Raw genomic sequence first — 21,340 nt, forward strand, 5'->3', positions numbered from 1 at the left:
TGTCTGTTACAAGCTAGCAAAGTAGCCCTAGATAGAACAGTGTCACGTAAGAGCACTACTACATTCCATTGAATATAAAAAAGGATTCCCCATGAACAGGTTACCCAGAGAAGTTATCAGTGCCCCATCCCTGGAGGCATTCAAGGCCAGGTTGAATAGGACCCTGGGCAGCCTGAGCTGGTGGGTGCCAGCCCCACCAATGTCAGGGGGGTTGGAACTAGGTGATTTTCAAGGTCTCTTCTAACCCAACCATTCTCTGATTCTATGATAATACTCCTTTTTTCATTCAGCGACCAAACCAAGGACTGGGAGATGAGGAATAGATGTGTTAAATAAATAAAGTTAAAAATATCAACTCATCTATTTGGTATAGGAAAGAAATTAAAGCCTTCACAATGGGAAGAAAATATTGAGTTTAACCTGAAAAAAGTCGCTGGGGATAGCATAAGTTGCTTTCTTTTTTCCCCCAACTAACCAAACACCTCAAACACTTCAAAATAAAAAAATAAAAATGTAAATATGGAAACTGAAGTATCTAATTCAAATTCACTTTTTTTTTGCCTATAAAGACATTTTCCACAACAATAAAAGCAGTTAGACTTGAGAAGGTACTGGTCTGTCCCAGCTAGAGTCTGACGTTTATATCTTCCAACTGCTTACACCCTGATAAACCTATGTTCTGCATGCGTCTTTGGACAGACCATGTGATAAGCAGCAGGAAAAAAGAGAAAGATTTAAGTCAAGTTCACATTATGTAAGCTAAGGATATACTATTAGTAGTAATTTTAGAAACAGCAAAATTGTGTAGAGGATTTATTGGAAGAAGATAGCAATATAACCCTAGATTAATTTGAAAATATAAATAAAAAAACAGACAAGAAGAATATGCAGTTATCTCCAGTTTGAAGATAGCAGCTGCAAAGCAATTTGAAGAAATAATATAGAAGATAAATAAGAAAGGAAATGATAACATTAAATATGAGAAAATAATTCAAAATTATATAGCAATATATTCAGTAAACACTATTAAGTAAATACCAATTTACTTATATTGATCTGTTAGCTTAAATACTTTCATTAAAATGGTGGTTAATGCTCCTTCTGTAGCACATGTGCAAACAACTTGATGTGGATTTTATTGATCTCATTCACTTAGGAGATTCATTTATACTCGTTTTAAATGAGGAGGCTGTATTCTGCAACCCACAGAACTGCCTCATCCTCAAAGGTACTGGTGGTTCTGAGGTTTCTTTCCCTCCAAAGTTTTGCCCTATAGCTTACAGAAAAAAAAAAACAAACAAATCACATTTCCTTGGAAGGCTACAGTTTCAAACAAATCATGTATCTAATTTTCAGAAAACCTGATTAATGTTTCCTCTATGTTTTTGTTTTTAGAATTCATTTAAATACAACAACAAAAAAAACTTCTATTTAGGAAAATTAGAGTACCTAGATGCAGCTTTTGTTCTCACTTTCACAGCGATCCTGAAATTTCATAGCAACTGTGTTATCTACCGCTTCAAATTTAGGGGAGGAAAGGTACCATAGATTTTTAGAATGAAGCAATTCAAATCACTCATTTTCAGAGGTCATTCTCAAAGTTGATGCTGTGCATAGGCACTGCAAAACTCGGATTGCTCATGAAAACCTTCTATTACTTTCAACTATAAAGAAGTCAAAATTAATATATCTACTAAATTAAACCTGACATGGTTTAAAATGCAAGCCAATCTGTTTTCAATTTTGCAATCCTTCATTGCTCCAATTTTATTAAACCAAGAGACAGAACAAACTTAAAATGCTTTAACTTAGTTAAACAAAGCCTGCATGAAGCAAATGTCAGTCTTTCCAGTTCAGCAAGTTCTTTTAGATGCTGTATGACTTGTCTACATTACCTTAGCTGACAGATTTTTGTTTATGTTTATTTTTAATACTTTTTTCTTCTCAATATATCAGCAACCCTGTTTCTAACACCTACAGCCATGTTGATCCAAATATCATCTGAAGCTACACACATCTGCTTCAAAAGAAGCCCCAGCACTGCAGGCTGACACATAGCAACTCTGCAGTCCTGAGCAGCTACCAGGAACCGCTCCAAGCAGTTCCAGAGGAGAACATCTGACAGCAGCCACAGAGACATGCTTACACCAGGTACAACTGGTGCCTGCTTAAGTCACTGTATTTCAGCTGTTATCTGTATTTACCACTTGTCAGGAGACCAAGGCATCAAGAACTACATCCCCTTAATTTCTCCATTAGCTAAGAAAAAAACATGTGCATAGATTAATCTGCTTTAGTTTTCATTGGCTGAAAACAAGCAAGTTAATGAATTAGTCAATGATAGGAAAGTCTAAATTACTAGGAGTATATATATAAACAATGACAAAATTAATTATTCTGAGTTAGCGGGTCATCCAAACCGAATGTATTTTAGCAATACCATCACAGGAAGGAAGACCCATAAGAACTTCAGGCAGACATACGGCTCCAGGTATTGGTATGAAAAATGGTAAAAAACTTCTTCCATTAAAATGCTTAAAAACCCTGTGAGACTGCATTTAAAGTAACTCTTATCAAATGAGTAAAAGATGCTTCCAGCCTCAGCCACACCAGTGCACTCTGACCCTTACATCTCACAGAGACATCTTGTTCAACAGCGGAAGAGTGCAATTAATGTCATTCACTAAATGTCATTAATTTTTCTTCTGCTAAAAGACCATCAACATGGATTAGCTTTGCTATAAAACAAGTAAAAAATTTAAAAAAGAATATACAAAATGTGAATAGCATGAAGCAGAACTCAATGTCTTAGCTCTGCTTACTTGTGCCTGGCAGTGGCATTAGATGTATTATTTGTCTGAAAAAAAAAAAAACGTTTCAGGAAAACCACAGACCTCTGATGGCCATCTTGGCTTGTCATTATGATTAGCTATCAAGCAAACATATATAGCAAGAAAAGCAATGCCTTCCTAAATGCTAAATATTGAAACACAAGGTAAACAACTGATACATTAAAAGCAGACATGAAAAACAAAAACATTAAGAGACGAGAATGAACAATAGAAGTTCCCAGCACTGCGCTGCTGTGGAGCCATTCTCTTTTCCCCCTCAACCCAGGCAGCCACAAGCCTACTGTGTCTTAGCAGCCTGAATATCCTCAGAAATTATAGTAAAAATTCTAAAGTACCAATGAAGCATTAAAACTCATCACTATGAAGACTAGAATAAGCTGTGTGTGACTCCCACATGCACATATCTTTTCCATAAACAGAAGGGAAAAATGAATTTCTTCTGCAGAGTTTCAGAAACTGTTACAGAGATCAAGAAGTTCAGATGCTATTTCACTCTATCTTTATATTCATCCTGAGTTTGCATGTTTGGAAAATTATCCTTAAGAATGATCCCCCTCAATACTCTGGGGCACAGCTGTCTGTCACTAAATACAACTATGACAGAGCACAGATGGAAAATAATTTTATTATGATGGAGAATAGGTATTAAATACATTCTATTATATTACCATCAAATAAGCTTACAAGTATTTTAAACCAGAGTGCTGAGAGGAAAATAAATCACATGACTACCAAGAAAGCACAATCAAAATGCCATTGTTTTTTCCAATTTCAAATGGCCATTTCTCGTACACGGAGAGCACAAAGTTGCCGTCAACAGCTCCCATCAGACAATCCACAACAAAACAACTAGAGATGGTTTGTACAGAAGAGACAAGCAGATTTATCTCCTACAAAACTGTTATTTTTCTCACCTTCTTCTAACTTTATTCACTTCCCACTCCACTCAGCCCTGCAGCAATGCCAGAGGAGAAAGCACAGTCAGGAACTGCCCATGTATTGCCACTGTACAGCCTGTTCATGAGTATCTTGGGGATCCTCACCAAGAAGGCATCAGAGCTGCCATTGCCAATTATACCTGCTTTGCCTAAGGGCACCATCAAACCTTTTAGCAAAATTTCTCTTCTAGGTGAAATTAATCCTAGTTTTACCAAGCCTCACATCTCCAACACTTGATGTGCTTACTCTTCTACATCTTAACAGTTGCTTCAAAACTTCCTTCTTTCTTTAACTCTAAGCTATCCAATCATATAAAGAAACAAAACCAAAATATATTGAATCTGAAAGTGTCTCATCTCAAAATATCAGCTAGGATTTCTAAGTTATTACAATGTACATTTATTCTTTGGAAAATTAGCCATAATCAGTATGATGCCAGGACCAGTTCCAGATGCTGCCTCCGCAGGGCTGAACAGGACAGGATCGTCTCCCTCAACCTTTTGGCCATGCTCTTTTTAATGCACCCCAGGATACCATGAGCCTTCTGGGCCACATGGGTACACTGCTGGCTCATGGCCAGCCTGTTGTCCACCAGGACCCCAAAGTACCTTTCCTCAGAGCTCCTTTCCAGCCAGTCAGCCCTTAACCTGTAGTTACTCCTCCCCAGGTACTGGGCCGTACACTTGCTCTGATTGAAGTTTATCAGGTTCCTCTCCACTTGCTCAGTGGAGATCAACTTGCTTAGTGAGGCTAAGGGGACGCTAAACAACAATTAAATACCTGCCTTCAACTACGTAACTGTGAGTTAGAAAAGATGGCTGAGACTTATCTCCATATTGCATAACGCTATAACAAAAAAATATCAACACAGTTTGGGCTCTTTACATTAGACATCAAGGAAAAACAGTCTCAACAGGAGGGTAGTACAGGGACATCAGCTACAATCTCTGCCCCTTGAAATCTGCTCCATACAGCAAAAATGTTGGCTTGGATTTGATTATGAGAGCTTCCTTTTACTTCACATTTATAAGATTCTATGGCAGTCAGGAAGAGTTGGAATTGCAGACAGCAAATGGTTTAACATGTATACACATATCTTAGAATCATGGAATCATTTAGATCGGAATGGGTCTTCAAGATCAAAGTCCAAACATCTTAAAACCATTACATATAAAGACGCACTTACAAATATCTGCAATGCAATGATGTCTTTATAATTCAGTATTAATTTTAATATTATTTCCAGATGCAGGTAAAGTACACCACTGGCATGAACTGACAAATAGTAGATACATTTGTGATAAGCTTGGTTAATAAATACTTACTGTCTTCAGCAAAATTTAATGACAAATTCTTAAAATTAATGTGGTCTTAAACTAGCATCCATTTTTAGTACTCGATTTATTGATACTGGAAAGAAAAAACTAAATATACGTTTTTGATTCATTGTTTCACTGGGTGTATGAAACCTAAATAATTCTCCCATTCCTATTTTTTTAAATACCTCTTTTTCTTGACACTAAGATCACAGTCTAAAGCAGGACTACCAAAGAAAATCTGCACGATGAACTGAAAAAAAAGCTATGGAATATTACTAAGGAAGATATCTTTCTGTTCATCAGTAGGAAAATGAAGGAAAACATAACTGAAAATGTTCCAATTTAAGAGAGCACCATGAAATGTTTTATTATAATAAGAAGGATCTAACATCCATATTGACCTTAGTTGATTTCATTGGGTTTAATGATCCCTTATGCATAGTTAATAGCCCACAGCTTTGATCTAAGCAATCAGACCAACATGCATTAATAGACAGAAGCATTCTATCATTTGGCATTCACAGCTTCCTCACTGCTAATTTTCTGAAGTTTATTCAGAATATCAGCTTCACTTGCCAACATGAGACACACAGGTAACAAAATGCAGGCAGCTGAGCAGAACTCAGGAAGACTGCAAACTAAATTGAATTTTTTGCAGAAACACCTCAAAAACATCCGAAGCTACCTTTATCTAGCATCCATCATGAGGTACAGGGACAATAATTGAAAATGAGTATCTTGGGATCAGATACTCTTTGGCTTTGATCAGATACTTTGGCTAGACAAAGTCAAAGAAACTCCTCGATGCAGAGTTTTCAGAAAAAAAATACCAGCTACCTCAAGTCTGTGCTTGACTATAACCTCCAGCCCAGAGAGCAGCTCTCTGTGACTCAGACTCGAGTGAGTGCATCATGAATGTTTGAATTTTCTTCAGTTTACTGAGAACGTTCTTTCAGGGTGCAAGGATGTCCACAAGCTATGACCATGAAATATTTAAATAAATACAGCAAAGATTTAAGAGTAAAAATACTGAGATATTTATTAATTTAAGAGTAAAAATACTGAGATATATATACATATTTAAAAGGTAAGAAAATTAACATTGACTTGTTTCAAGAAAAATGTAAGGTTGAGTCTTCCTCAGTTCACAGAGGACTATTGGCTAACAGCATCCATCAGCTGCCTTGGCAAGGTGACAATATTGACTAATAACGCTAATTTTAGCCAATGTATAATTGTTGATATTATATATATCCTGCACCTTTACAAGAGGTAAAAAGCTTGAACATAAAGAGAAGATTCACAAGCATGTAGACTTTCTTAAAGTAAGCAGGGTAGTACCTGTGTGAGCTGCAATTATAGCACTGGTTGCCCTGCAGAGAACATTCATTAACTCAGTAAAAAAAAAAAAAAAAAAAAAAAAAGATTTAACAAAACTATTCCGTTAGGTCTTGTAACAGCAGTGGGACCAAAGCAATGAGAAGGTGTTACAAAAAGAAGGATGCTCACCTAGGCTCGCAGAAAGATTCCACAAAGGAGGGATTTCCAGCAAGAGATCCTTCCTCAGTGGCAGTCAGTCCTTAAATGAGGTCACCAGTCGCTCAGGTGAAATGCCTTCACATGTGCTTCCAGGGCTTACCCAGTCTTTTCTCCAGGTGCTCAACCAACAGTTCAGGCTGTTAGTCAGCAGATCCCATACAGATCTCCAAACAAAATATTATGTTAATAAAAATAAAAAATAAATATTATAGTAGGAAAACTATTTAAGCTGAATAATGCAAACTTTTCAACAGCTAAAATCTTATGTCCTTGAGTCTAAAGCAAGACGGTGTTGTCCAATTCCTAATAAAAAAGATGGTTTGCAAAATTTAAGCATTTAGCCTCTTGAATATGGCTTACATTGCCTCAACTCTCAATATCCATGCAACAAATAAAGCACTGATACCCTTTGCACATACACAAAATAAAAAATAAAGAATATCCTAAAGAGAGAAATTTAGATACAATCCAAGTATAAAAACCAGTAAGATGCTTAACTCTATACTTTTAGTACCCAATACCAGATTTACCAACAAATTCACATTTGAAATTTCAAATTTCACAACATGGCCTAGGGTTCTGTTTGAGTGCTCCTCACCTAAGCATGTTTGCTATTCCAGTCTTTGATGCTGTTAGTAACCATCATTACTTTTCCATATACCATAATACTAGTTCAATGTTGCTAAATAACAGAACACAGTTCAAGCTTACTCTTCATGAATATCAACAGAGATATAAGAGGGTTGTAATTGCTATCTGTTTACACAACGACATACAGATGTTTCATTGGTATTGTTCCCACTCTCACCTCAGCAATTCTTTCATTTAACAAAAAGATGGCTATGGACACTGTAATCCATACATGTAAGAAAAAAAACAGAATATCTATTTGATTTTGAAATATAAGTAAAATCAACTCTCATTACTTCATTCAGCAGGTCAGTGTCTGATGCAACAAATGGATCTAATAGAAATAACCAAACACTTCATGAGCATGTAACAAAGTCGACATTCACTGAGTCCTTATGGCTTTTCAAGAACATTATGCTGAGCGCAGTTTAGTATAGTTCTTTAAACTCATACAGTAAATCAATACAGCTTCTGCTTCTCAGTTGTGGTAATTTAAAAAAAAAAATCATTGTTTAAGATTTTCAAAACCAAAATTTCTTCATATTCTGTTTGTTTAATGGAATGCCTGCATTCTCAATTTACAGAGGCTAATTATGTCTTTGACTCCTCTCAGCAAGAGTATGCCTAATAGGCAGGAGTGAAAAAAAAAAAAAATGGCAAGTGTCTGGCTGCTGGTAATATAATGGTTTCACATGCCAGCTAACTCCTTCTTTAGAGACACTTGGACTGATTAACCAAATAGCAAATTGCTACATAGGAGTGCAGGTACTGTGTCCTTGAAATGATATGTAGCAAACCATTCATCTGTGGAAATTAAAAACTAAGGCTTATATCTAGAAATTGGGAGAAGTTGAAGTCTCCAAAAGCACTACTTAATGTAATGGAAGAATATTTAGTGAATATAGCCACTGAAAGTAGAGAATCTTCTATATAATTCTACTAGAAATAGGCAAATACTTGCATAATAAACATGAAACTTGTGTCTTCCTAAGTGTGATATAAACACTTCATTATGTATGTCTGTTGAAGGATTGCCTACACACTTACGCATATATTTATCCCAGAATATTAGCTCTGTAAAAACAACCATCAGCATGAAATGTGGAACAGATAGGCAGGATGTCCTACAAAGTTACTAAATGGTCTGGTTCTGCTTCTGTTAACTGAGCTCATTTCCTCAGACTCCCTTTAATTTTCATTCTTATTCTCCATATAAAGGCACACACTGTTGATTTGCAGATTCACAGGTTTGATTTTTACACCAGAAGTTATCTATATATTGCAAAATACTGACAGAAAAGTTGATTAGAACCTGCCTTTAAAACTCAACAGCATTAAAAATGTATTTAATGGCTGACATTACATATATACAGGGCCTGCTCTGCAAGTATTGCTTCTATATTATTGTGTTAGCCCAAGACATCAGAGGCAGATATTGGTGATATGGCAGTAGAGGTTGAACCTTCCTGCCAATATCCCATTACATTTTGTTGCCATACAGTAGCTAGTATTAGTAATAGTAATAGTATTAGGGGAGCAGTACGACAAAATGGCACCAGACATAGAAGTGCATACAAAGCAAAGATTTGGACTTTAATTCTTCCACTCAGAAAAAAAAAAGTCATCCCTTCATGTTCACAGATACTTGTGGAAGCAGTAGCAACAGTGACACTGGGTCACCTCCACTGACCAGATTTCTGCAAACACATTATGCAGGCTCTTACTGCTGGAGAAAATGCACAGTTAATACTGGTGACTGTGTTGAAAAACAGGGTTTTGTAGCTGACAATCTGTCTATCAAATAGCATTACTGCAATCTTTGTACCTGTTGTAGTTTCAATGGAAATAAATAGGAGGCTGTGTTTGACTTCTCACTGGAGCTGATTCTGGCTCCCTGCTACAAGCCAACACCCTAAGCGTGGCTTTGCTGTGACCCCTGGCAGAGTGCAATGTCCTGAAACTGTACCCAAGAACTCCCCAGCCCCTCTCCCTGCCTAAGGATCTGTTCTGGTGCAAACCCACCCTGGTGTTTCCAATACTAAAAATACCTATCTGATAAAATATGTGCATTAAGCATTACCTATAAGATCAGCTCACATTACTAGATTGGATTAAATGTATCTGGATATCACAAAGCACTAGAAATTCCATGGTCTATTCTTGAATTAAAGATGTTGAACAATTTCCTCTGGCCTTTAACTCAAAAACAAGCTTTTTAGATAAGGTTTCCTCAAGTGGAGAAGTGTTTGGTGGGTAAGACTTTTCTCAGCTAATTCTAACCAAACACTAGGTGCTTTTATCACCTATTCATCACATTACTGAAACCAACTAAATAGAAAAAAAAAAAACAACTACCAGTCCATTAGTCCTAAGTAGCTTGTGAGGATGTTTGTGTTTCACATGTGTTGTGGTTTTGTGGATTTGATGCCGGTATTCCACATCAGAGCATCATGCAGCAGTGAAGGAGTTAACGCTGTGGGAGCAGCAGAGGGGCGGAGCTCCGCACCGGATGCCAGGCCGCGCTCTGCCTGGGCGTGCTCCTCTGGGCTGCCGTGGAGGTTCAGCATGTGTGCTTCCCCTGCAATTCCTCCTTAACGTAAGCTCACAGCTTTTGGTTTGGAAATTTCATCTCTCTCTCAATTGTTCAATTTTATTATATTTAGTAAAGTTAACCATTCCTTCTCAGACCGTGCCGTTGTTTTTGTAGATTCATCTCTTCCCGCTGTTTTCCCCCCTCCCTTCAGAGCGCGGCTCTGCTGTGGCGGCCGCGCGGCCACTGACGCAGTTTCTTTTTCTCTCCTCTCTCCCTTCTCGGTTTCCCTTGGGTCACTGTCACGGATAACACCGTGACAACATGGATAAATTTAATTTAATTAGTGTTGGGGGACACAGAGCTCCATTACTCTCCTCCTTCATCCTTTGTAAAATTATCCAACTTCAAAAAGAGCCATATACTTCAAACAGCACTTAAATGTTTCTATTCAGGAAAAAAATGCTAAACAACAAAAAATAAAACAGTTACTTTCTGAGGCACTCATTCTAAAAATGGGTAAAAAGCATCAGAGAGCATAACTCAACCTGTATAATCATCATCAACACAAAGTTTGGGGCCAACTGTAGTACTCAGCAGACATTTTGAGAATGCTGTCACTTCTTTAAATTTGAATGTGCTACTTAAAGTTGAGAGCATTGTTAAAGAAACAAAAATGGCCTTTTTGTCATAATGCTCTGCATGTTATATCAGCATGAAAAGTCATTGTCTTTTATTCTTGCTTTTCTCTAAGCAGCTGCATTCACTGCAGAAACATTAACTATATTCTATCCAGAAAAAGAAAAAAAATAATTATAGATACAAAACTTAGTTCTCTATCAGATGCCACAAGGAAGAAGAGCTCCCTTTCTCTCAAATTTCATACTGAACCACTCTGGAGTTTTTTAAACATGAAATAACATGGATTTAAATATGCTCTCATGCTCTCACTTTTTGCTAGCTTGCACATAAAAGCCAGCATAGAGGTACAGACACACTTCTTTCACGTTCCACCATATGAACGTGCAATTCAAATGTGCTCAGAAAAGGTCTGCAATATCTTCTAAGGGAAGAAGATGAATCTATAAAGCTTGAACAATTGCTACACTCATGTGCATTGTTTACAGTAAATAAAAAAATAAACTACATGGAAAGTGGGCTAATGCCTTCAGTCCTACTGAGGAATCTCTGGCAAGTTAAGGAACAGAAGCTACAGAAATGAGAAAGAAGGGCACTCCAGAAATTTAACCAGAAAAAGCTTCAAAAGGAATTATCAATTGACTACTGCAAGGAGCTCAGCAGAGCACATAATCACTAACAAAATAATGTTCTTTGTTTATATTTTCTCTCTTAAATAAAAAGTAGGCTTTTTTTTCTTTTTATACATGCAGACATTCATATATTCATACCTATATATTCATGTATGACTATATTTACAAACTAAATGTAACTAACTGTTCCAAAAACCCATACATATTGAAGAAACCTGCTGATGCCGGTTACAGTTCTAACACATTTTTTGCCTATTACATGAAAACCCAGTTTAAGCTTCCTGAATTCACACTATGAAGATTGTCAAACTGCGTCTGATCAGAATTGAATCTGCAATTAAGGCTTCCTATCTCCTTGCCCCAGCAAACAGGCCTATACACAAGTGAGTGAAAATAAATGTCAAAGACTGAAGCAAGACAAAAGGTTCTGCAATGTCAGCCATTAATAAGGTAATTCTAGTTATTTTCAGAAAGTCTCTCTAACATTTGCTAGTGTAGGAATCACCAACACATCCAAGCACAGCTGGTACTAGCTCCACTGAAATTGCAATTTTTAAGTAACTATCACAGATGAGTCAGCCCAGAAGCCTGAGATCTCAGGACATCCTGAAACGCCTTCTGTGAAAACTTAGTTTGCACAGCCTTAGTCATACGTAACTCAAGTGCAACAGGGATATTCCAGTTAATTAATTGTAGCAGTGAAAGTTACCAAGACAATAACAAATGTAAGATCTCATTACATTTATTCACTCAGTATTAACAGCCATCATTTCACGGATTCAAGGTTGCATAATTCCTGTGATTACATGACACTGATTTTGTTTACTTGACTATCTTGAAAAACTAGTCGTCTTCATCTCTGAAAATTGACTACAGTGATGGCATACTAAGCCAGCAGGATTTTTCTCTACTTAATGCAGCAAGCTCCAGCAGTAACTTGACCAGGAAAGAAATTAGTTCAGTGAATGTATGAATCTCATTTCTAAAACACCAGTCTTTCAAGGCCAGAGAGTGGTGGTAAATGGAGTTAAATCCAGCATGTGACCTGTCACAAGTGGCATTACTCAGGGGTCAGCATCGGGGACAATTCTGTTTAATACCTTTAATGACAATCTGAATGAGGATGCAGCCTCAGTATGTTCATAGGTGACAGAGAGTTTGGAGGAAGCACTGATTCTGCCTGAGGGTAGGAAGGCCCTTCAGAGGGATCAGGATAGGCTGAATGACTAGGCTGAGGCCAACCGTATGAGATTCAACAAGACCAAGGGCCAGATCATGTGTTTTGGTCACAACAACCCAATGCATGAATACATGCTTGGGGCAGAGCGGCTGGAAAGCTTCATGGAAGAATATCTAAGAGTACTTGTCAACAGACCACTGAATATGAGCCACCAGTGCCCAGGTGACCAAGAAGGCCAACGGTATCCTAGCCTGTATCAGAAATAGAATAGCAGATGCTACTGAACCATATTATATGAACTTACTCATTCTACTGTTGAATTTTATTTTAAGCTCAGGAACAAGCGCACACAAAAATGACAGCTTTTTTAACACTTTTCAGTAGAGAGTTTCACAGATCTCTTAACAATTGCATGAAAATATTCTCCTATACTGAAACTAGAAAGTGCTATGTTTCTTGTACTACCTAGACATTGTTGTGGAAGTAAACAATGGAAATTTGCTCTCTCTCCACATTATTTTCATAAATCACTGTTATTCCATCCCAGTGTTAACCACCTCTTAAATGGAATAAAATATCTACAGCTTGTTTAGTCATACCCTGTATATAGCTTGAACCATACCTCTCATCACTGTTGCCAACTTTTCTCCTTTTCTAGAATAACTGTTTGTTAATAACTTGGACACCAATATCCTGAAAATATACATTATTCTACATAAATTTCTTCTTTTTTCTTCACAGAGCTCAGTAGCTTAATGATAACGGTATCAAGGTTTTCCTTCTGAGCAGTCATGGTCATGGTCACCACAGAGCCTTTCATTTTCAGATCTGACTGAGTGCAAAAACTTCAACCTCACATTAACCACTGAACTCCACCTGCCACTGATGGTTGTCACATACATACAAAATTTTTTCTCTGCCAACCTACCTGCTTTATTTATCCTGCGTAACTATAATTTTAATCATAAAACTGTCACATTACTGCTCATTCCCTGTTATACAGTCATTTATGAGAAACAGCACAGGCAGCACAGTGCAGCCTCTGGAACACCCCAATGACACAGCTGGGATCCTCTTCCTGAAAGGACTGAGTCTCTTGTAGAATATTTGAGATCCAGTCCCCAGACAACATGCTATCAGAACTACTAGTCAATTCAGTTTTTGCAGTGAGAACTCCTCCTCCTCTTCTCTAAAAAGAAGAATGGGAATAAGATCAGCTGGAAAGGAGAAATGGGAGTGCTAACCCACAAATTCACTAAATATTATTTCTTACAAACCAAGAGACAGACTAAAGACAGGTGCTAATCACTTAATTTTGGTGTAACTTCACAGAGTATTTTCCTTGAAACTGGAATGCGAATACTGGAAACTAATATAATCTTTAAAGTAAGTTAGGTTAAAGTAGTTATCTGATGTAACAATATAACACACAAGAAATGTCCACAAAAAAAACCAAAATCTGGCTCAACTCCACACAGGTCTGGGCAGTAGGAGTAAGCATAGGCAGATGGCCAGACAAGCCACCAGTATTTAAAAAAAATTGTCTGCCTACTGACACATATCTGAAAAATTCATAATTTTGGAAAGCTATGAACAATCCAGGGACAATCCAGAAAAAGGAGAAAAGTTTCACTCTTCAATAACATTGAAACATAGCTCCAGTTTTAAATGACAGCTTTTTCATAGAAACAAGAACTACAGAAGGGAGTATATAAAGTCTTATTCCTTCCAGATTAAAAAATGTATTCTCTAACAGCACACTATCTTCATGTATTACCTGGATTCTACTGTACTTCCTGCTTCTCTATACCTCTTTTCTGTGTAGAAATAGAACGGGAAATTCATTGTATACATAGACTTCAAATTACTTATTCATTCTCAAAAAAGGGAGTCAGAGCAAAAGGCAGCAGTATTCAGCAACTGCAGTTGTTATTAAATGGTTGGCAAAAAAAAAAAAACAAAAAAAAAACAGCAGTCCTAATCCCACTGGTGAAGATCTGTGCCTCCTCCTCACCATAATCCAGTTTATTTGTTTCATCAAAAAATTAGAAAGGATACAACACACCTGTAAATAGGTTTTTTCAAAGAAATAAAAAATCTGCAGTGAGTTGAAAATATCATAGTTATTCTTCAGTCTGTGCAAATAACACAGGGTTGCATTGTCTCAAATAAATGAGAAAACAATATAAAATCAGCATCCTTGAACAAGTTTCCTGCATGTGGCAAGTGGTGTTCAATAAAGTAATACACAAGTTAAATGCTATGCTCTGGATAAGTAAATTAAGCAGCCGAAAAAAAAAAAATCAATTATTGGGCTGGAGAGGAAGAAGCCTATTGCATATCCTCATTTCTGATCTGATATCTGCTACATCATGATTGACTTTGGCTGTAAGCTTCAGTGTTTTTTCTTCATGATATCAACAGAAAAGGCTCAGAGATGACTTGCATCATGATATTTTGTATGCAGTACTATTTGCCATCTTCAGGATATCATTTCACAGCAGGCCTTCAAAATGTTTTTATTGTTATATTTTAAGCAGCACTCATTGAAAACTCTTCTCAGCTGATAACTTTTCTTTAAATTTCCTCCTATTGACTAATAAGCTGAAACACGTTTTTAAAACGTGATTGTAATAAACCCATTTGGCATCAAGTTCTAAGCTTTAAGGATGAACTAGGCAGGACAAAATGAACTGCTACAGTAGAGAAAAGAAAAATAAGATTTATAAAATGGATTCAGAGAGACTGAGACAAGGCAAAAGAAAACAAGGATAGTGTTTGAATTTGTTCTGTGATAAAATCACTGAGCTAGAGACATAAACTGGTCAGTTTTGCAGTGTAGTCCAGAAGTTTCTACAAACAGCTGCGTTGTATCCACAAGAAAAAAACCCACAATATTTATACATAGAGTAATTTACTGCCAAAGACTAATTGGAAGAAAATAAGTTAGAGATCAGAACTGGTGATCTATATTTATATGTTCATGGTTTTAATACACTGATCTGTGAATAAATCAAAAAGCCTTCTCCAGCTAGTCAAATTCAGCTCTCCATGTCGATGCTAATTAATGAATAGCATAAAATAAATATGGAGTGCCTCCTCCTTTAAGTTAGCAGGTCTACAAATAAAATAGGAAACATCTTTTTTGAATTAACGCTGCATCCTCTCTGATTCACTACTTCCATTCATCTCATTGGTTTCTTATTAAGATACAGATTAATTATAAATACTCATGTCAGATCTGAAAACAGACCATACAACTTTAATTCATTCCTAATTAAGGATGAAACATGAAATAGTGCTAATAGGGAACGGTACAGAGAAGATTAGGCCCTTGTGCAAGGATGACACGCAAATTCGTGAAGCGTTCCTATTTTTTTTTTTAACTCCCAATACACCACATGATGTTATGATGTGGAATATCAACAATACAACAAAAATCACAAAACCATAACAGCTCCCCGGTAAAAACAGACAGGGATCTCCTGGAAAGAGTCAGCGGAGGGCCACAAAGGCAATAGAGGGCATGGAGCACCTTCCTTACGAGGAGAGGCTGAGAGACCTGGGGCTGTGCAGCTGTAAGAAAAGAAGACTCAGACAGGGACCTGATCCACGTCTATCAATATCTGAGAAGTGGGAGGCAAAGGGATGAGGCCAGACTCTTCTCAGCAGTGTGTGGCGATAGGATGAGGGGAAGCGGCCACAAACTGAAGCATAGGAAGTTCTTCACCAATGTGCCTGAGAGCTTCTCCACAGTGCAGTGATGGAGCACTGGAGCTGCCCACAGAGGTGATGAAGCCTCCTTCTCTGGAGACATACAAACCCGCCTGTACTGGGTGCAGGTGCTCTGCTGGATGTCAGGGAGGAGAAATCCAAAGAAACCTTCCTGTCTCCAAGGTTGAGGCATCCACTACATCTCTGGGCAACCTGTCCCAGTGCTTTACTGTCCTTTTTCCTACAGTCTAAATCTGCTCTCTTCGGTTTGAATCTGCTTCCCATTGTCTTGTCACAGCAGAGCCCTCTGAAGAGCCTGCCCCCTTCTTTCTTACAGCCCCCCTTCAGATACTGAAAGGCTGCTACCCGGTCTCCCTGGAGCCTTCCTCTTCTCAGAGGCAGAGGTGATGGGCACAGCACAGGGCTGGACATCCCAGCCAGTGCTGCAGCTGGATCAACTCTGACTCTGACGAGAGGTCGATCAGGGAGAACCTCCTTTGATCTGTCACCGACTTCTCCTTGTTGTGGTGTAACAGAGTGGAAACAGAGACGTTTTGCATTAGAAACAGAAAGTGTAGAAACTAAGAGTACAAATCGGCAGCAACTCCTAGAAGCGTAACTTGGTTCCAACAGCAGATGGGCTCAGAGAGCAGCCCTACAGACAGTTGTTACTGTCATAAATGCCTAGAGTGCAATCAGAGTTTTTGCAATATTTTATTGCAATCAAAGAGTGAAAAGCAATAAGCAAGCAGCGCTGGGTGTGTCGGGAAGTCTCGCTCCACCAACGACAAAGAAAGAAAGAATACCTAATTAAAGGTATAGTTCATACATATTCATCACATTCCAAACTCTGATTTATAGAGAGGATTACACTTAAGGGTCGATTTTGCCGTAAATCTTCAAACCTTGAAGGGGGAGAGCCCCTCACTGGTGTTTTGTTAGGAGGGACATCCATTTGGTCATCCTGTTGGGGGAACAGGATGTCCGTCCTGTTTTCTTATCGATAAGCTTAACACAGCTGGCCCAACAGATAAATCAGTAAGGGGGTAGCAGCTTTGGAGCCATGTGGTCCTTTTCCAGTGATCAGCTTCTCCAAGCTAAGTACCCCGAAAAGGACTACTGGCCCCTATTTACAACCATAACAGAGACATTAAGGTGCCGCGACAATTATCAAGATGATTTGCAGTCGAAAAATTCCCTGAAGCCCCCCTTCCTCGAGTGGCCTTTATGGATGAAGGCTGTTTCCTATTCGTCCTTGGTGCATTCCAGGCCGGTCTTTGCAAGGTCTGCGTTAAAGATGCTCATCTCTCACTCCTTGGTGTGAGGATTTTGCTTTCTTTGTTTTGCAAGGCTAGTGTTTGAAATGCAGACAGAGTTCTATCCTTCCATGCCTTACAAGGAAATTTTACTCCTTTAAATATCTTTATATGCTAATTGGAATTAATGCCTGTTTAAAAGTATTGTGTCAGCAGCTTTGACTCTTTATCTTTGACACAAATCACCTTTACATGTTTCACAATCCCCCATTTCCTTTTTGGTCCCCATCAGTGATTCGTGTCCGGTATTCTAAATTCAATACTGCTTTCCTAGCAGCTTGCAAGAATGGAGCTGCTTCAGTTTTTACTGTCATCAATTTGTGGGTCCTTCCAGACTTTGCTTCTTCTGGATCTATTGGCATTGCAGAAATCTGCATTCCTTGTATCACTGAAGGTATTATCCGAATGAGGCATGGAATCATACGAGGTATAAATATTAGTCCAATCATCCCACACAATATCATGAAACCCAGTTGTTTCCACCACGTGCCCCCAAATAATTGATTCCACCAATCATCTTTTAGAATTGAATTCTACCTCTGAATCGGAACATGGGCAATTCTTTTTACTTCTTCTGCAATATTTGTTATGGCTTGTCCATTATCGTCTTTTCGAGACAGCATTTGGAGATGTTAAACCTTCCACAGACCCCTCCTTCCTCCGCTAGTAAGTAATCTAGAGCTAACCGATTTTGATATACTGCTGCCCTCGTTTGTGAGAGTTGTCGTGCTACTAATTTTAAGGCCTCTGCTGTTTGATTTGTTACTACTTCTACCACGGCTTGTAACCTAATAATTCGATTCAGCATATAGATGGGTGTTCTATATCCCCAACTACCATCTTGGGCCCAAGTAGTTGGGTCATAGTACTCTATTATCCTTTGTGGGGGCCATTCATCATCTTTCCATGTTTGAGTCCCTCCAATTTTTAATTCTCGTTTTTGTCTAGCCAGAGTTTCGTATAGTGGCACTCCCAAAATTTCCTCCCGCTGTCTAGGTAATAGGAAGAAGGCTGGTTGTATTACCCCAATAGTACAAGTGCCTTTCCAGTCCTTTGGCAATCGGTTATATGCTCATTTTCCACAGATCCAAAATAGTCTGTCAGGAGACCTCCAATCTGAGACATTCCTTCCTGGCTCTTCCCAAAATTCTTTTAGGGCTTCTATTTCCCTAAAGGGATTTTCATTGTTCTTATTTCTCCAACACAGGGAGTGCTTAGTTGCAGGTGTACAATTATTGGTCCAATATCCCTGGTGAGGGCCGGGCCACCAATATCCCGGTCCCTCCGTGGAGTTTGTGGTTAATACCATTTTGCAGGGGATAGATCCCAAATATCGTTTGAACTGTTTTCCTTCTCTAGATATACAGATTTGTCCAATAACCTCATGACTAAGTATCCATCCTTCAGGTCTCATTTCAGCTGACCTGTGAGTATGATTCCAATTTAGCAATTAACATGGTTCTAGTCCCTCTCCCCTCCAGGGCCATTGTTCTGTCATTTGAGATCCTCCGCATATCCAACATGAGGATATATTTAATTCAGTGGCAATTTCTTGCATAAGGTTAATAAACAGATTGGCCCCTTTGGTAGATTCAGATTCCCCTAGGATTTTTCTCACTTCATCATAGAGAGGTGACTGTTGGTTTTCCTGTATTTTGTTCTTCTGTATTTTTTTTTTGCTTGATCTGCAACTGCTTGGTAACATTCCTTACTAGCTCTTCCTTGTGTTGATCCTGGACTCCGCCACCATCAGAATATCCCCACATCCCTGATTTAGTAAAACAGATGTTCTCCTCTCCTTTTGGACCCACCTTTTCCTTTGTTAGCTGCCACCCAGAGGTTATGCCCAGCAACTATACAAGTCTCTAGCAAATTTCTGTCATAACAGGCTGCATTTATGTGGGTATGGAACGATAGTGCCCATTCTGTGGTTTGACCATATTTAACATATTGGTAGCACTTTGAGCATGGGTTTGCAGTCCCACTGCCAGGATAGCTCAGTATGGTCAGGAGAATTATTATGCCCCACTATTCTCTCATCCTTCTGCCTCCTCCGCCTACCGGGTTGCATCTGGCAGCGGGGTAAACTGTCTTCTTGGCAGCAAGGATAGTCTTCAGGGGCTCCATACGAGCAGTTATGTCCTGCACACCCCTGCCCAAGATTTCCCAATTTGTACTTTCACAAGTCAAACACTACAGGGCACCCAGTTTTGTTGGTGATACTCTATATTTTCCGCTCCCTTACCTAGCTGTCTCTTGGTCCTGTGAATGAAGAGGTTTTATCCCCCCCTGTATCGGGAGCCTAAGTTTCAGAGCTATTACCTCCCACTTTGTTTTTATTTTACTTTATTTTATTTTAAGTTTGGTATAAGATGTCCTACCCTCAAATAATCACTGCAAAGGTCCCCCCCCCCCCCTTTGTGGACAGCCCTCCTGCAATGGTATCACCACTTCTCCTTACAATAATGACATATACAAATCATGCAAAAGGGTAACATCCACACTTATCCTTTAAGGAGGCGATTTAGTTCCTTGTACTAATGTTATTGTTGGATTCATATTTTCAGTTCTCCTGGAGATGATGTAACCTTCCAGTCTTTAGAATCGATGGGACCTTTTACACGGGAGGCATGATTCCAGCCTCTCTCCGCGGTGCGCACAGCTGTTTCTGTAGTTAAAAGAACAAGAAAAGGTCCCTCCCAACATGGGGTTAATGAAGTTTCTTTCCAGGTTTTTATTAACACTCTATCTCCTGGCTTTATCTTATGTATTGTAAATTATAAGGGAGTACTTTGAGCTAACAGCCCCTTTTCCCTTAGTTCTTCCAAATTCTTAGTTAAAGTTGTTATATATTGCTGTATAGTACTCTCTCCCAATTTGGGATGATCAATGGGAATTCCCTGAGTATAAGGCATTCTATATAGCATCTCATAGGGGGATATCCCATGTTCTGAACTGGGCATACTCCTAATGTTAAGTAGGGCTAAGGGTAAGCATTTTATTCAAAACATCTTAGTTTCTAACATTAATTCACTTAACTGGGCCTTCAGGGTACCATTCATCCTTTCTACCTGTCCTGAACTTTGTGGATGCCATGGGGTATGATATTCCCACCTTATCCCCAGGGCTTCTGCTAGACCTTTCAAAATTCGGGAGGTAAAACGGGTTCCTTGATCAGAATAAATTACCCCTATCAAACCATATCTAGGGATAATGTCTTCCAGGAGATGTTTGGCCACTGTTTAAGCAGTGGCCCTAGTTGTGGGAAATGCCTCTACCCAGTGTGCTAATTGGTCTACTATTACTAGCAAATACTTATACCTTCCTGCCTTTGGTAATTCAGTAAAATCTATCTGTACTCATTCAAAAGGTCTGTGTGCCAATGGCCTTCCTCCTGAGGGTGTTTGTCTAAGATTTCGTTTGTTAACCTTTTGGCAAATTAAGCAACCTCATATTTCTTACTTTGCTATTTCAAATATCCCTACGCACCCATAGAATTTTAAGAAACAATCTGCCAATGCCCTACTTCCCCAGTGGGTTCTCTGGTGCATTTGCTGCACAATTCTTTGGGCAAAGTTCTTGGGTAATAATTCCTGTCCATCGGGCAAAATCCACTTATTATCAGTCCATTTTACTCCTAATTTCTCAGAGCTCTCTTTCTTTTTGAGAATAGATTTTTGGTGTTACCTTTTTGTCATCTTGGGTTCTTATTTCCTCTCTAGTTAGCCTGCCCCTTCTGCCTCCTCATCTGCCCGATTAACTCAGTTTCTATTAAAGGATGCAATTGAGCTGGGGGGGCTTCTAATTTTTCTAGCCTTGCTTTTATTCCTTCCAGTCCTTCTAGAGGATACCGTTGTTTTTTTTGTTTGTTTGTTTGTTTGTTTTTTTCTTTTGGTACTCTATGTATAAAAGTATCACTGGTATCCATACAATTTCCCTTCAGAGCCTCTAGTAAGAGAGCTGCATTATGTTTTTCATTTTCTAATTGTCTTTTGAGTTCATCTGTCTATTTCTGCAGAGTTTTAACCAATTCCTGAAGTGACTCTGTAG

General features: G+C 38.5%; 1 pseudogene; it reads left to right on the top strand.

Moving 5' to 3' along the window:
- Positions 1-15,526: 15,526 nt before the first annotated feature.
- On the top strand, positions 15,527-15,639 carry LOC136057414 (U6 spliceosomal RNA; annotated as a pseudogene).
- Positions 15,640-21,340: the final 5,701 nt, after the last annotated feature.

Source organism: Cyrtonyx montezumae, unplaced genomic scaffold (assembly GCF_038088225.1).
Source record: "Cyrtonyx montezumae isolate F1298 unplaced genomic scaffold, pur_monq_1.0 scaffold_64, whole genome shotgun sequence".
In the NCBI taxonomy this organism is placed as follows: Eukaryota; Metazoa; Chordata; class Aves; order Galliformes; family Odontophoridae; genus Cyrtonyx; species Cyrtonyx montezumae.